The sequence below is a fragment of the Anser anser genome, assembly GCF_964211835.1.
Source record: "Anser anser genome assembly, chromosome: 4".
NCBI classification, from domain to species: Eukaryota; Metazoa; Chordata; class Aves; order Anseriformes; family Anatidae; genus Anser; species Anser anser.
This window is the reverse complement of record NC_139724.1, coordinates 44589779-44606394: the sequence shown is the minus strand read 5'-3', so window position 1 is coordinate 44606394 and position 16616 is coordinate 44589779. Positions and strand designations below refer to the sequence as shown.

Genomic DNA, 16616 nt, shown 5'->3' with positions numbered 1-16616 from the left:
TGTTTTATAAATTAGCTAGATACTGCATCCTGGATTACTCAACATTATTTCTTTGATATGCACAGAGGATGAACATGCAAGCTGCCCTCAAGGCAATGTGAAGTACGGTGTGCACGTGTGGATTCCTCAGCACCTCATCTCTAAAGAAGCAACGCAGAATTGGGTCCTGTGCGCGTCTGGCATGACTCTCAGCACGGGAATTACTCCAGCAGCTGCCACGGGTGATTTCAGCTTCCCTCTTGGCAGATGCTCCTCCTAGGGTACACAGAGGTCGTTTGTGTCGGGTATGGTGTGATGGAGGAGCTAAGTTTTTGCTTGCGACGTGCCTGGGGTATTGGAAGGCAGAAGAGGTTTTAGGGAAGGGCTTGGCTCAGGAAGTGGACAGGATCTGGCTCCCTGCTGAAACCCTGTCCTAGCCAGGTGCCTGGTTTCTCCAGTGTGCTGCTCGGAGTGGAGAAAATCCTGTGTAGGCACGGAGGGGGAGCAGCTAGGACGCTACCACTAGTGTGACTCTGCTGAAGTATTTCGGCACTTGTCAGCTGTAGCTTCTGAGGCTGCCGTGGAGGTTAGCAGCAGAAGGGCTAACGATGCAGATAGCACGTATGTGTGTGCTCTGTGAAGGAAATAACCCCGCAGTCCTTACAGAGGTGTGCCCATCCCTAAGCGGAGTTAACTCAGGGTTCGGGTGTATGGCACCCTCACTCCGTCACTTCCTACTTGTTGTTGTACTTCTATTTTCCTGGGAGAACTGGGACAGGCTGTGTCTCAAATCACTTCTGCCATGGTTCCCTCTCTTTCCCATTGGACTTTCTACATGCTCACACAGAAAACCAGCAGTAAATCGTGTGTATGTAAGGGGGTATGGTGCTCGCAGTAGGCTGAATGCACCACTGGGGCTTGCAGCAGCCTGGTGGGTGCCACCTGCTGCCCCAGCCAGCCATCCCACCCGTGAGCTGCCCGCTGCCTTGTCCAGCTCCGTGCTGCCTGCCCTGCCCAGCCCGAGTCCGGGAGGCAGGCAGGGGGTGCTGGGCATCTTCCACCAGAGGTGAAACTCCACATTCCTTAGCCAGGAAGTGTGGGATCATGGATAGCTGGGGCTGGCTTGCATCGGGCCGCGGTGGTTTGGGTGGGTTTGGGGGGAGGCTGTGGGAGCAGACTGTTTGGGGAGCTCTTCCGGGCTGCACTAGCTCCGCTTCGGTTTGTTGTGGAGTGCATTCAAATGTGGGGATTGGGGTGGAATTTTTTTTACCAGATCAACATTTCAAAAATCAGTCTGCTGTCCTGTGTTCCTCATTCAGTGGGAATAACATGGTTTGTTCCTTTACTTAGAAACACCACCTGCCTGGCGTGTTCCCTCTTCACATGCTGGGGTCTGTCCTTAGTGAGACTGTGTAAATTTGAGAAACTGATACTGACAAACTGGCTCCAAAAACAGACAAACAAACAAAAAAAATCCACAACTTTTTAAAATGTTACTACCAGGTATAAATTATTTTTGTGTGCTTTCTAAGCACCCATAGCTTCCCCCCTCCCATCTCTGTTTGGAGTTATTAATAGCATCATCTAACTGAATAAGAAATAAGCTTACTCTGGTGTCTATGTATGGAAGCTGGCTAACCTCTTCTTTTGCTTTTGAACTTCTTGATTTACTCCTGCCAGTGTTTGATTTACAACAAATGTTCCCAGCGTGCGTCTTGCCCTGTGATGTTAAGAATTTTCCTTCTCTAAGGCTGGCCGCTGTGGATCAAAGTAACTGGGGACCTTGCAGCAGGCTGGCATCAAGAACTGGCCCTCTGCTGGGAAAAGTAGGTCAGCTTCCCATAAGCAGCTCAGGCAGGACATCTAAAATTGCACCAGCTCTGCCAGGTAATGAATGCATTAAATGTCTCACTATTGATTAAAACAACAAAACAAAAAACAAAACTTACTGTGTTTAAACTCTGTAACACTCTGTTACATGCCAGCATTGTACTCAAATGGGTCTGAGCTTCCACTTAAAGGGTTACTGGAGCCTGAATTGCTGCCAGGAGTGCTGTGCATAACAGGTACTTTTGGCTGAACCTTTAACAACAGAGACATTACAAGCGATACATTCTGTACATACGTACATAAGGGAGATTGTCAGGGGATATTAAATTGTTCAGTAGTTTTTCTGTCGGGGAATATTAAATTGTTCAGTAGTTTTTCTACAGTGAATCTAAAACATGGATCCGATCCTGACCAACTAGAAATGCTCTTTTTTGTGTGTGTCAAAGCCACAGGTTTTATGGGATATGTTTCCTTTTTTGAAGGGATTAGGGTGTGACAGGATGTTCAAAAGCATGGCACTGTGTTATTACTCTGCCCCTTGCTCAAGTTCTTTGTGTTAATTCTTCGCCTTAGGAGTTAAGCTAAGCTTTAAGCTTTTGGTACTTTCCAGAACGTGGTCATCCCTAGTGCTATTTCTACAACTCTTTCCTCAAATTCAGTTGTAGAAATATAATTTGCTGATAGCATTTTGAAGCAGAAGGACTGTATTCCAGTTTTATTCCCCAGTCTCTTAGATCCTAGATCAGCAATCCTCTTGAGATCAGTTCCACACGAGTACAATTAGAGCAGTTAGTATGACACACATTTGGAAAATCAAAAAATCTCAAACTAAATTCTGCCACTTGCCACCAGCATTGCTGCATCAGCTATTGTGCAGGTGCAGGACCAGACCATTTTCTCTGCAGTGTGTCAACATGGTGTAGATAGATCTGCAGTCAGTGGAATTTTTCTTTGCAGATAAAAATACTCCAAAACCTGATGTTTGTAGGGATGCAGTTGAAGGGAGAGTGAGAAAAACTCAGGCAAGTGGACAGACTGGAGACTGGTTTTGATCCTAAGTGGTGGAGAAATAAAAGAACACTCTGCTCCATCTATTTTGGCTTTCTATCTGGTTATTCCATTAGTAATACCCGTTTCTTTAGAATTTGGAAACACCCACAGCGGTGCTAGCACTGTGATTCTGTTTGTTGCATTATGTTCATGAAAGCCTTGTTATTTTTGCTGTTTCAATTCTGAAAGCTGCAGTTGGTGTTAGTGTTTGTGGCTGTCCATGCACGCAGGTTTTGCAGATTCTGCGCTGTGTATCGCACAGTGCCCTGCAGAGCTGGAACGGTTACGTGCTTTACAGCAAGCCCTGAGGACATAATCAGAGCTGGAACCTCTGGCAAATACTTGCAATACTTACAGATACATCGGGGAGTAGAGAGGAGCGTGTAAGCAGAGGAGCAATGTCTGAGGCACAACTGCACTTCTGTTCCCCTGCAAATACTCCCTTTCCGGGCATGTAGCGTGCATTTCAAGACTTAGCAGAGGAACAGCAATGAAGTCAGTAGTCACGTGTCTACAGTGCTGAGTGGCTTCTGAAAAGCCAGTTTTTCTTAGAAGGGAATTTCTAGCTTTAGCTTTTCAAAGACATTGTCAGGGTAAACACTAAGCACAGTGAAGAACTAATGTGTGATCTGTATGAGCCAAGCGCTGGCCACAGCGTTCACCATCTCCTTACATTAATGCCTTTGAGTTCAAAGCACTGAATCCCCTCGGAGGACACGATGAGGAACATCCTGAGCAGTGAGGAGGGATGTTACATAATAGACTGGTGGTTTGGCAGGACCTGTAGGAGAGTGGTTAGCGAGTGCATAGATTTACAGGCTGAAACCCTGCAGAACAGCTGCAGCAGTCCTTAGAGCAGTCAAAGTGGGGATGTACAGTGGGATTCAGGGGAACAGGTGCTTCCCAGAGTGAGTGGATTAAATAGATCCCTCACTTCTCCCTGCACATCAGGCCTCAGGTGGCCCCAGCTCTGTGTTGTGGTTGGTCCGCCCCAGTGTTCGCCAGCACCGTCCTTGGCAGCCACGTGTTCATGTGTCCCTCTCCTTCGGGACCTGCAATATAGGGGTCATGCTGCCAGACAGCTTGCTCCACTGGAGGCACAGGAAAACTGCAACGTGTTTTTTCACTGATGGCCACGATCCCTGCATGGCAGCCAGCTCTTGCAGTGGGAAGGTACCTGAGGTGTTGTTTGCGATAGTGGCATGTAGGTAGAACAGAGCAATGAGAGCTGAGGTTGCTGCATTGTACAGAGATGTTGCACCACTGAGGTAAAGGCTGCTGTTCACAGAGCTGCACCTTTAGGGAGGATGATTCTGTTAAATGCTTAGTTGAAAGGTAACTGGATTGCTGGCTGCCTGATGTCTCTACAAAATACACGTCTTCCGTCAGAGTGGGAAATGTACCTCTGGTGAGTGGTGAATAGACACCTGTATTATTATTATTATTATTATTTAATGTGTGCTAATATATTTTGTGGTACATATACTCTGCTTATTAAATCTAATATACTGTAAAAAGGCTCCCAGGTAGGTCTGCCCTCCAGGGTCAGGTAGGAAATATTGCTACAGCATAGGGTCCAGGTCAGTAGTGTCACATTAGAGCTGTTTCAGGGGATGCAACAAGGATACGAGACATGTTTGAGAGGGATTCTTGCGTGCTTTTCAGAGGGATGGAAGGAAAGGCTGGGCTATGATCATGCACAGATGGCGAATGAGCACATGTGAAGGGGAGGAATCAAGTGGGAGGAATCTGCCTTGCAGAGATTGAAATAAATAAATAAAAATAAAAAAAGTAAAAATCTGTTTAGATGGAAAGGAATTCTTTCCTTGGGGACCCAATGATACTCCAAACAATAGGATTATTATTTAATTATTGCAAGAGCATAAAAGACAGCAGGCAGTTTTTATTTAGAAATAGTGGGAAGAGTGCTCCCTGACCACTTTCAGCTCCAATCAGTAGGCTGGAGTCTAGTGCTATTCACAGCTTTTGTCTGCTATGTTGCGAGACCAAATATTTAACCAGCATTGCAGATTTTGAGAGATGACTAAAAATAAGACAGAACAGTTGCTGAAGTGATTTATTTCCAAAGTGTAATCTGTCACTGCTTTCACTGACTAAATGTGACTTTAAAAACAAAACATCTGTTTGTTAATGCTAGAGAGCCAAAGTAACTCCAGAGGAGTTGTAGAAAGCAGATATATCTATGATACAGGCATTCTGCAGCAGAACAGACATACTTTCTCAGTTAGCATCACAGAAGACCATCTATCTCTTTTTTCAGACTGTTATCAGTAAATCCTAATTTTGTCCAAGAACAGTCTTTTGCCAAAAAAAAATAAAAGCCACAGAAAATGGAAAGGAATTAGGTCTTGTTTTGGGTATTAATTGCTGTATTTCATTTGCTGCCACTGCTCATACCAGCGTTCCAGTTCCTCGGGTATGCCTCACTCAATGTAAGAGGTAGTCAGTGTTCAGTACCCTGCTTCTCACTCCCTTCATCTCTTAGTTTATGTAAGCATGGTTTAAATAACCATCCCAAGCCTATTATTCAAGTTCTTCATGTTCTTGTTTTCTGGGGCTGTTTAACTGTGGCAGTAAGTTGATGGTTGCCAGAAGCCAAGAAACTCAGTTGGAATCAACGGTAAGAGAACTTGACTGGAAAAGGATCCCAAATTTATCTCTGTTTATCTGAAATACCAGGCAATTAACTATTAAAAAAAAATGGTGTGTGAACCTGGCTGTGCAGTTATTCTAGCCTTTATTTTTAAAGCGTCTGACATCTCAAAACAGTGCTCTAAATAAACTTAACAGAATTACCAAATGTCAGCTCAGTAATTAGCAGTAAATAGTATATGTGGTTAATACAAGAATACCTTTTAAATTTCAGCTCCAGTGATGGATTCTAGGGACTGTTTCAAACAGAGCTTGAAGAGCACCTTCTTGAAAATAACCTTCTGCCTTCCAGGTTATTTTCACAACCGTTCAGAAGACCAGTGAAACTATGGAAGAAGAGAGGAGCTTCAAGGCCAGAAGAAACGCTCTTAGTAACTTACTATAAGCCCCCTGTGTGGTGTTTGGAGGCAACAGGTAAGGAAGGATTTTATTGTCCTCACCTGCAACTGAGTGCATTAATTCACTTGTAACCTTAGTAGAAGATAATGTATATTGATCCTTACTTGCCTGGGAGGGTGGTAAGTCATGGCAAAAATGAGTAACTGTGCAGAAGCTGGAGGAACTGACTTAAAGTTGATTGTTCCAGTGTCTCCTATCTGCTCCAGTCTGATTATTAAACAGACTTATTGCTAAATTGCCTAAGGAAGGTCTGCCAAAATACAGGAGCTAATTTAAAAGTACGTGACTTCTGTATGTGCCAAGAGGTGCTGCTTTAATTAATTATATGTAAAATAGGATGTTAGACTGCCCTACATCTTGATACTTGGAATTTAACAGGTGGCCATGATATGAAGAAGCATTATACAAATAACATGTTCTGTTCCCTGCCCTCACTCAAATGTTCATGTCCGATTACCTCAGTTAACAAGTTAAAATAGGACTTGTCATGAATTGGATTTTCGTTTAAAAGGCCAGTCAGGTTGTTTTCTTTCTGTTTTATGTGTTGCTATGAGCCTCTACCACAAATTCAGTTTTTGAACGAGAATTTACAGATGCTTTTGCTGATGTGCATGTGTGACAAGATGTTCCTTCAGTGATATGTTATTCTCAGGAGGCTGAAGGGGAAGGGGGAATCATGCTTTGGTTGTAAAGTAATACAGGAATCAATCCCTTTTTCATTAAAAACATCAGTAGAGTTTCCGTTGCTTGGGGGAGTAAAAGATTCGGTCCCTAACAAACAGGTTATTTCAAAAACATGGTTGTCTTTCCCCACTCTTGCAAATGCTGGAAAAGGGTCACTTTCTGATTATTTCTCAGGGGAAACAAATGTAAAATCGTGAACTGCATATTCTGATGAGGAGTGCAACATTCATTAAAAGCAGCTCTTTCTGTGATGAACCTCTAATAAGCTCTGACAGCAACAGGAATTAAGTACTTAATGATGACCTGGAAAAAAAATTGCATCAGAGATACAGGAGGTCAAACCATCCTTTCCATTGAAGAATGTGATGTGGAGTAAGAGCCCGGCATCCTTAGTGGTAAAAGGATGTCCCCTGCAGGGAATGTCAGGTAGAGATCAGCTTTGGAGACAATCTTAATTCAGCTCTATCAGTCTGTTTCTTATTTCTAAAACTGCAAACTCTGTAGAGAAGAAACTCGGTTGTGTTCATACAGCGCATAATAGAATGAGGCCATGGATAATGCCACAAGCCAGAATTATTGTAGTAATGAAAGTTTTGGTGTCATCTAAGATTCGGCTTTTTCACCTTCAAAGACATTTTCAGATTTGCAAACCTGATAAAGCTGATCGATTTTGTCTAAAAGCCTTCTGCCTTGCTTGCCTGTACAGAGTTACCAGAAGTTTGGATTCTGTAAGGATTATAACAGGACAGAGTAATTATTGGAGGGTAGTAGTAAGCCTTGACAATGAACACAGTAGCTCTTTTTTTGGAATATAGGGTGAAGATTAAACCACTGTAGTTACAGTGTGCCAAGTAGAGCTACCAAAAGTCATATAACATACAGCGCAAACCTAGCACAGCAGAATGGTTTTTCTACATACAAATTGGCATAGTTGGCAGGATGGAATGAATGTCTTCTTTTTAAATCATATGGAAATGAACTGAGACTGCAGTGTATGTGTTTCTTGTGTGTGTGTTTGGAGTTTCACTAATTCTTTTTAATGTGTTTTAAATGATTCCCTATAATCTGTGATCACTTACTTTAGTTAAGATCATTATTTATGGCTTTAATATTAATCTTCAGTGTCAGATCTCTGTTCATTAGTCGTGGTCTGACAAAAGCATAAAAAGTTGCCCTTGTCATGTTTCCTGTACTGACTTTAACTAATCTGATTGCTGCAGGTTTGAAGAAAATCCTTACCTCTTCTCCTTGTTTATTTCTTTCTTTTTCAAGTGGAAACTTAAATTACATTTTTAGAATTATGCTTTCATCTGTGCCTGGCTCTTCTACCCTGTTTGCTCGAGTCCCCAAAATTAGCAGGAGTAATGTTCTAGTTTGCAGTGCAGTAGGAAAGAATAACTTGACTTTTTAAAATAAACAGTGCAAGACCTGGAACAAATACAAAACCTTCAGACAAGGTGAAAGCCCCCAGAAGAATACCTCTATTCAAAATGTCTGTGGATGTCTGCAAGTACTGCCAGGAGCTTAAGTCTTGTCCTTTTCCTTTCCAAACATGTGTATTAGTTTTTTCTTTAAAAATACATACTGTATCCTTGAACTCTCCCATGCTTCCAGTCAAAGAAGGTAGTATTTCCTTTAGACTAGTTGATTCATACATAAAATCTGTGAGACATTATTTTGGTCTTGGTTATTTCCCTCTTGTGATACTGGATGGAAAACAGTCTTTTTGAAATATTCAGCCTTTGAAAAACAGCAAACGTTTCTAGCTGTTGAAGGTTTATACTCTGGGCTGTAAAAATAAAGTGCTCTTAATTATGCTTCCTCTAGGATGAATTCATACCATATTTTGCTCCCCTTGTTTACGAATTCATTGCTTTCAGCAGGAAGCCCTGAAAACCTACCAGTTTTACTTAAAACATTTATCTGGAAAAAAAATAAAACAACAACAAAAATTTCCTGAGGAGAAAATATACTACAAGTTACCTGGTTTGACATCTCAGAGTTTAAATCTGTTTCTAACTCAACTAATCCAGCTTTGTTTGAAATTTCACTTACCCTGTAAGACTTGTGTGCACTGTACAGCAAATGGTCTCCTAGCATGGTCAGTGTTGCGCTGAGTTTCTCCTGTGCGTGTTTTGTCATCCCCAGGAGCCGAGCTGTCACCTTACTGGGATATCTCCACTCCCCAAAACAGCGTTAAGGACAAGGATCTGACCCGGTAAGGGGCCTCATTCAGCAAAATACTTGTAATGTGCTGTCAATAATCAGATAAATAGCCTGATCAGCTGTTATGCTGTATGGCCATATCAGAACTGTGGGATCCACAGAAAAATGTACTTCCCACATGCATTATCAATTTACTTCCTTTAAGCCCACCTGCATTGATCAGCTGCTTTCTCTTCTTAAAGGCAAAAGCACTGCACATCTTCTGAGGTAACTCTATCTTTAGCCTGTATCTTTTCTTTCCCAGCACTTTATATCTTCATTGTTTGTTTGTTTGTTTTTAATTGAATTAATAATCTTCCCTCCTCCTGTTTGTGCAACCGAATACCTCTTTACTGACAGATCAAAATGGCTTTATTTTGTATGGGATGCTCAGGCCACCAACTTACCTTTCCATAATACCTGTAGGGTAAATGAATGTAGTTAAAACCCCTATATCACACCTATATCACACAATCTGCTCTGTATCTATTTCTAAATGTACACGGGATGACTTGCATAATATGCATAGCAGATAATAGTAATTTCTTCCTTAAATTTGAGCGTTGTCATTCTTTTGGGGTCAAATGAGAGAGTGAGAGACTGTCTGTTGTTTAATGTGTCATCTGTTCCACCTGGGTGACACCCATCTGGTCGAACGTCATAAGCAGAGGCTAATTTTGTGCTGTGCTGTTGCCAGCAGCCAAAGAAGGATTCTTTGTGGCTCCAAGGCACTTATTTACTCGTTTTTATTTGGCTTGAAATCACGGAGTTTCTCACTGCAGTCCTGTGAGAACAATAGCAAAAGTCCCACTGAAATTTAACTTTCTCGGAATGAATCACAAGTGGTATAGGATTTATTCTTGGATTGCCTTACTGTGTCATCATCTCTTATTAGCTTCTAATTTCTTGTTAATTACTGACAGGAGAATCAAACTAAGCGTATCTTCTATGGCAGAGCTTGTTTCTACAAGAGTAATTTTCCGTATTAGAAATCAGGCAAGAGAGGATTTTTCCTACGCCTCCAAAATGTGCATGGAAGGAAGGGATTAATACAAAAATGATGGCCTCATGATCTGATCTAGCCTCTAAAATCCTTTTGGACGTGCCAACTTCAGAAATTCTTCTAATTAATTTTCTTAAAATCCCCTCTGTATTCTGCATCTAACAAAGTCCTGTGACTACAACAGATCAGAAAATAAACTCCATTGTGAATCATATTTGAAATTGGCAGGAAAGTGAGGGACTTCAGGCCAAACCCAGGAACATCTCAAGTATGAAGTATTTAGGATCAAGATCTCAGTACTTGCTTCTGAGAGGAACTTGGGCTACTTGCAGTTTGCTGCAATAAATCAGGAATTTTCAGTCCTGTAGAAGAAATTTCACCCCAAATGGAGTTATGTAAGACAGTTTTACTAAGTATGTATTATGTGAAGTAACATATGTCAGGCTATAGAATATTATGAATCTTTTTTTTCTTTTTCAGTACGTAAGTTTATTACAAGAAGTTGGCTACTCGTGATATTTGGGACACCTGTGGGAGCCATATGACCTCTTCAAACTACTGGATTTTCTGTGGGAATGTCAAGGTACCATACAGGGAGCTGCCCATGGACTGTGCAGTCTCAGAAACAGCTGCTCCAGGAAAGGTTGTATTGTCATTCTTCCCAAACAGGGAGAAAATCACCATTCCCATGTTTCTAGTTTTCCAGCAGTCTGTATCTGTTGTTAACCATGTAAGCCCATACCCGATTCCTTGAAGTAGGTTTTCAAAGGTTTTTATTACCTCAGCCAACAAGTCTGCTTGTTGCCTTAGGTATGTTTGAGGCAGTAGAGATCCATTGCACTCTGGCGACTAACAATAAATGGCTATTCCTTATGAGAGGCTTTGTAGTTGTTGCAGTACAGCACGTTTCTGTTATGTCCGGCATAACTCTGAAGGCATTCAATATTGCTAATATTTCAAACTATACTTAGATTTTGACAAGATAATCTGCATGCTGCTGAGTTTGTGTTAAACTAAAGCAACTCAGTTCCACAATACATTCTAGAGGCAATTAATCACATGAAGCCTAAAACTGTTCCACTGCTGTTATTGTTCTTTCTTTTTCATTTTTTAAATCTTATAATTAATATTTAAAGGAACTAAAAAAAGAAAAATGCAAATGCAGACTATCTGTGAAATGCGAAAAAATTGTTAAAAGCTGCAGCATCGAGGATCTCTGGGCAGGGTTCCATAACACAACTAAGCATTCAGCCAGCATGATATAATTATAAATTAAACATCTCTAAATAAAACAAATTCTGAATTGAAAGCAAAATAGAAATCCATCAGACCTCGCGTATTTTTTGTGGCAGAGAAACATGTTAACCTTATTTTTAGAAATTAGCGGCCACTCCCCTGTGTATTCAAAGATCTGTGGTGTCTGCACATTCCCTACAAGTGGGGTTTCTTGGAGCGGGCACCTCACCAGGCATTGGCTCAATACTGGCTCCATATTTCAGTCAAAAGAGACTTCTGCAGAATTCAGGGGGTATTTACAACAAGTCTGGAGCTTTCAGTCTTTTTAGAGATACTACACAATGGCACACAGTGATATGCTACATTTATGACGTCTATAAATCTGCTTCTTGTTCTTGAAAATGCTATATTCAGTTGATATCAACTGCTGTCATTTAAATAAAGGATCACTGACAATAATATGGTGAGACTGAATCACCTAATCTTTTTACACTTAAAGAAGTGTAACGTTTAAATCTCTTTTTTTCTCATTTCCTGTGGTGTTGTGTTGGTTTTTTTTTGGTAACATATCCTATATCTCATTTTTATCTAAAGGAAAATTTTGCATCTAATGTTAGACAGAAGCTTTAAGCCAAACTGGATCTGATGTCTCTTGGTACATGCTTGAAGTAAACACTCTTTCAGCAAAGTCATCTAAGTATTTGTAGTAACAATTTTTGTTATCATTTACTGCTGGATTTCCAGGAGGAGCAAAAGTAACAAATGGAAACTTCAGTTACTGAAAAAGAAAAGCCAGGAAAAGATCTCAAATCTTGTAAATAAATGAAATGGATGCTGACATGATGTTTAAGATTATTGCAGGACATTTTCTTTCATGTAAACCAGATATATTTTTTAATTGCCTACACACGCCTCTATCTTTCAGAAAATGATGCTAACCATTGTTTTGGAGGTTAGATCCATATGGTAAATCTTCCTCCTCCATCAAAAACACAAGTACTCATTAGAATTACAGATGACTATGACAACACTGTCCAAAATAAACTTGTAAATCTGATCATGTAGATCAGATCCATTATGAGACTGAACAAACAGAGTACTTCATCATGAAGATTTTAAATAGCTGCAGGAAAATGGTTTAACCAGTCAGCTACAAACTAGTACACCAAACATTACAAAATTTTGGAACTCTCATCACTTTTAAAAAATGCTGTCCCTTGTATAGATAATCCTAAATATGTAATGGGTTACTAAGAACTTTTGATTAAGGAAAACTGAATTAAGTGCCTCAATGAGGAGTGTAAACCAATGGCTTTTAAGGGAAGACTAATCAAGTGAATTTTCCATGGACATTCTAAATCAATAAAGGTGCCTGTGGTAAACACAATTACTGTAAAACCAAACGTAATAATTTAAATTTTTGTGCTTGCTGCGTAGATTATTTTATTTACCCTTATGACATCATTACAGAAGTAACAAGTATTTCATTGTGAGTTTCTGTGCTTGGTTTTGGAACTTTAATCTTATTTTTTACCTTTTTTTTTCTTTTTTTTTTTTGGTCAATACTGTGAGAAGATATGATTTAATTTCAGAATTCTGATGTCTGATGTGCATTGTAAGCTTTGGTTTGATCACAACAGCTTTTGTTTCCAATTGTAAGCCAAACTGAAATTTCTTCTGTTTTGTGACGAGTAGGGAAAGTGCTTTCTTCCACCTTCTTTCCTGTTTTAAAAAAGACACAGCATTTGTAACAGCTTGTTGCTGCTCACTTTCCTAGAAAGTACAGGGAACTGGAGGTCTCAGATGAAAGTAACTTAAAAAAAAATAATAGAAAAGCAATGTAGTGCAGTGACAAAAGTTGTATTTCATGACCCATCTACTAAGTAATTCTTAAGCACTGACCAGGTAAGGTACTTGGTCCTGTTTGAAGGTGGTGGACGTATACCACCAACATATTTGTTTACTAAAAGGTTCTGTGGGGAAGACATCGATATTATTTATATCTAGCCTGTTCATCTTCATACTCTCAGCTCTTCCCTTATTTCCTAGGTGTGTTAAATCAGGAAGTCATAGCACTAATGTCATCCAGTCTGTAATTTCTGGCTCCTTACCATCAGTAAAGCTATTCTCTGGGCAAACTGGATTCTGGAGTAGCCTCATGGGATAACATGAGCAGCAGCAGCCCAGAGCCATTGTGCTTAGTCAACTTAAAATGACAGCTGCTCAGCTGTTGTTAATAACAATTAGAGCATGTTAACACCAATTGCATCGGTGAATCTTATGAAATAAATGCCTGCTTGTTCACTGGTTGTTTGACTGAAGTAATGTATAGGCTATCAAGCAGCCAGAAGCAGCAATGATCAGAGAAGGACTTGAATCCAAATAATTTCCCCCACTTTCAATGCCCCCGAGACAGTTTATTGAGATTTTTCACCCTTAAGTGAATACGAAATGCTGAGTAAAAGGATATTACATAAATTGGCTGACATTTGCAGTGGACTAGCTAATTGTTGTTGCCTTGTGCGTGCGGTGGCTGTGTGTATGCGCACATGTGCCTGGTATTGTCATTGAGCTCCCAGCCCACTCCCCTCTGCTCTCAGCAGGCTGTTGTGAGACTGGATTTTGTGGCTTACGTAAGAGACGATCCAGGAAAACATGCTGAAATATTTGGAATTTGCCCTCAGCACTAACCTCTTTCCTCCATTGTGTCATAGGCTTAACGTTTTTTTGTTGTTGTTTTTGTTTTGTGGAATGCCGGGTTGCGTCTCATCTGAAAAAATGATGTGTCTCTGGCCTGGGCAGGGAATTGGGTGTACCAAATGACTTCTGCTTGCTTCTACTTTCCATGGGCTGTGACTATAGTCCCTGCAATCAAAAGTCTCGTCTTTTCCTAACCCTTAGGAACTGGGAATTAACAAGGGTAACCACGCGCCAAAGGGAGATGGAAAGAAAGTTGTTATGGCTGTATCTCTACCCTAACCCACTGAATGCTACAACTGCCACGCAAAAGGCAGCTGTATCCTCAGAAGGGGCCAGCAACAGGTACAATGTCTAAGAAAAATATTCCTTTTTTCATTCTCACAAACTCTGTGCCTTAAAAAGTAATTTATGAGTTTGTCTGGTTTTGAGCCATGCACTTTTTATGTGCAGTGATTCCTAGTGAGAATAGATAGATTAGAAAATCATAAAATGTGTTCCAGTGAGTGAAAGCACGTCTCACGCATTTCATTATGATCATTGTTCATTTGCTATGTGTAACTCTCCTTTGAGTTGTGCTTATTCTTAATGTTGTTTTATATTACTGCACATCTATAAAGATTTTTTTCAACAAGATTTGATCTGTCTTAAAACACAGAAGCATGCTATAGTAGAATTTTCTTCTGTTCATCTGGAATGGTGCAGTGTTACTTTATTACATGTAATTTTTTGTTGTGGCCTAGAACCTTAATCCTGATTCCACCCAAGTTTCATAGCAAAGATCTGATGGATGTTTTTCTTTAAAAGGCAGTTGGGATCAGATCTCTGTGCCCTGCATCTACTTTATAATGTATTGAAGATAATGCTTTTAAAAGTGGGAAAATTCTTAACTATTCTGAGATTGATCTTCTTCAGGTTGAAGTCACTGACAGTCTAGTTAACTTTGACAGAGCAAGGATTACAGCTAAATTACTCAAACTACTACTGCTTTTCTATGCTAAGGCAAACAGATCAAATTCAGACATGAGGTGAGCAAATGCAGCTCCTTTTTTTTATACTTATTTGTACCACATTTGAATTCTGGCCAATTCCATATAGTTAACTAAGCTAATTGCTTACAGTTTGTTCCAGTATTTTCTTCTCATTGCTTACAGCATGATCTGCCTTTCTTGCGTGTAACCATACTGGAAAAAAAGCCTTGTGTCGGAGAGGTACTATAATTATGTTTCCAATTATCCCACATGGTAGTAATTCAAACATCACAATACATGCTAATTTTTTTTAATAGACATTACAAAAAGTTGACATAAAGAGACTGCAATAAAAATAGAGACTATTTGTTGCTGATTTATATTGTATGTGAATAAAAGAACAAGGGTAGCCCGCTTTATTAATTTTAACAATCAAAACTATTCATCTTTGTCACCTCCTAACATATGATGTAGTAACACACAGCTTTTTTTCCCAGAACACTAGGTTGAAGAATGTTGCATTTTGGACATGTGGCAGCTAAGGATTGTTTGCTCACCCCTTCGTGAAATTTCAGGGGCCTCCTTTTCTCCTTCAGAAAAATTACTTCCATCTGCTAAGTATAATTGCTTTAAAAATGACTGGATAAAGCTACTAATTATGCTGACTATAATTCTTTTATGCAAATCATTTAATCAGTATTTCTGTCCTGTATTTACATTACTGTCCTTGCCGACCCAGAACTAAGCTATTTCACATACATGATGTGATGTATAGGGCCGGGACTTCTAGTGAGAAGTCTGAAATGTCCTAAAACCAATTGTGATCAATCGAAAGAGTCCAGTACAGTTTTAAAGGATTTGGATTGAGGCTTGAGTTGTCTCCAGTTTTAGAGTGCTGAAATGCTTTATTGATGCTTAATTTAGGTAACATGGGAGTTGGCATTTGGGAATGGTAGGCAAAATGGAGATTCTCCCAAATAATTTCTTTTGAAAGTTATGCTCAAGGATGTTGAATGTAAGAGTTTAAGGAAGAGTGACAGGAAATGACTTAAAGAGTCTTGTAATCAAGCTAACAATTCCTATGAAGTAAATTTAATTATAATTATCTCCTAAGATTGAAAATAACTCTGTTTAGTAATAAATTTGGACACAAGATTTTATTCTTAATCTGAAAATAAATATCAGAGTTTTTTATGTTAAAAAAAATGGCAAAAGTGTAGCTAACAACATAAGGAAGAAGGAAGACCCATTGTTCAGTGACTAATCATGCTTTCTAGATTTCCAGAGGCGCTATTTGAAGTGCATGAGTTAAAAAAAAAAAAAAAAAAAGAATGTTATCATAAATTCTAAACAAATAGGTGAGGTGGCCTGGGGATATATGCTGTGCATGTCCTGTTCCTCCTTCTGCATGCAGCTATGCAGGGAGACTTTTATAGACCTGCTAACAATACATTTAGACTTTTCCTTTGTGTGGTAGACGCAGCTTTCCCCACTTTGAGGAACAGCACGATGGTAGCTTCAGAGAGGCTAGGGAAGACAAAACCTCAAACTGTGGGAAGTAAATATCTAAAAAGAATGAAGAAATGATTTCATCACTTTCTCCTTTCTTTTATTCAAATCACTCCAGAGCAAATTTTCTTATGTCAGTAGAAATGAGAAGGGATGTTGGCTCTGAAATTTTAAAATGCAACTTAATACCAACACAGTTTGACTAACTGTGTTTGACTAATTGTAGTCTGTGAAACTGACTGCGACCACCCTCAAATTTATTTTCTGGACAAACAAAAGGTTTTCTGTCATTGCGTTTTAAAAAGTTTACCCCCAACAGCTGACAGGCACAAGCACACACTCTGGCAGACTGGAGTTCCTCCAGGGATCCATTTCATCTG

At 39.9% G+C, this 16616-nt stretch overlaps 1 protein-coding gene across 5 annotated transcripts in view; it reads left to right on the top strand.

Moving 5' to 3' along the window:
- The window catches only part of BBS12 (Bardet-Biedl syndrome 12), a 79237-nt gene extending 63178 nt beyond the window's left edge, over positions 1–16059 (top strand). For 3 of the 5 annotated variants that reach the window (XM_083833775.1, XM_083833777.1, XM_083833778.1), the window contains 4 exons: positions 66–5500; positions 5747–5946; positions 8764–8833; positions 10304–16059. The gene's annotated coding sequence lies outside the window, so the exon portion shown is untranslated. The remainder of the gene's footprint in view (positions 1–65; positions 5501–5746; positions 5947–8763; positions 8834–10303) is intronic. The other 2 variants (XM_083833774.1, XM_083833776.1) reach the window with 2 other exon arrangements.
- Positions 16060–16616: the final 557 nt, after the last annotated feature.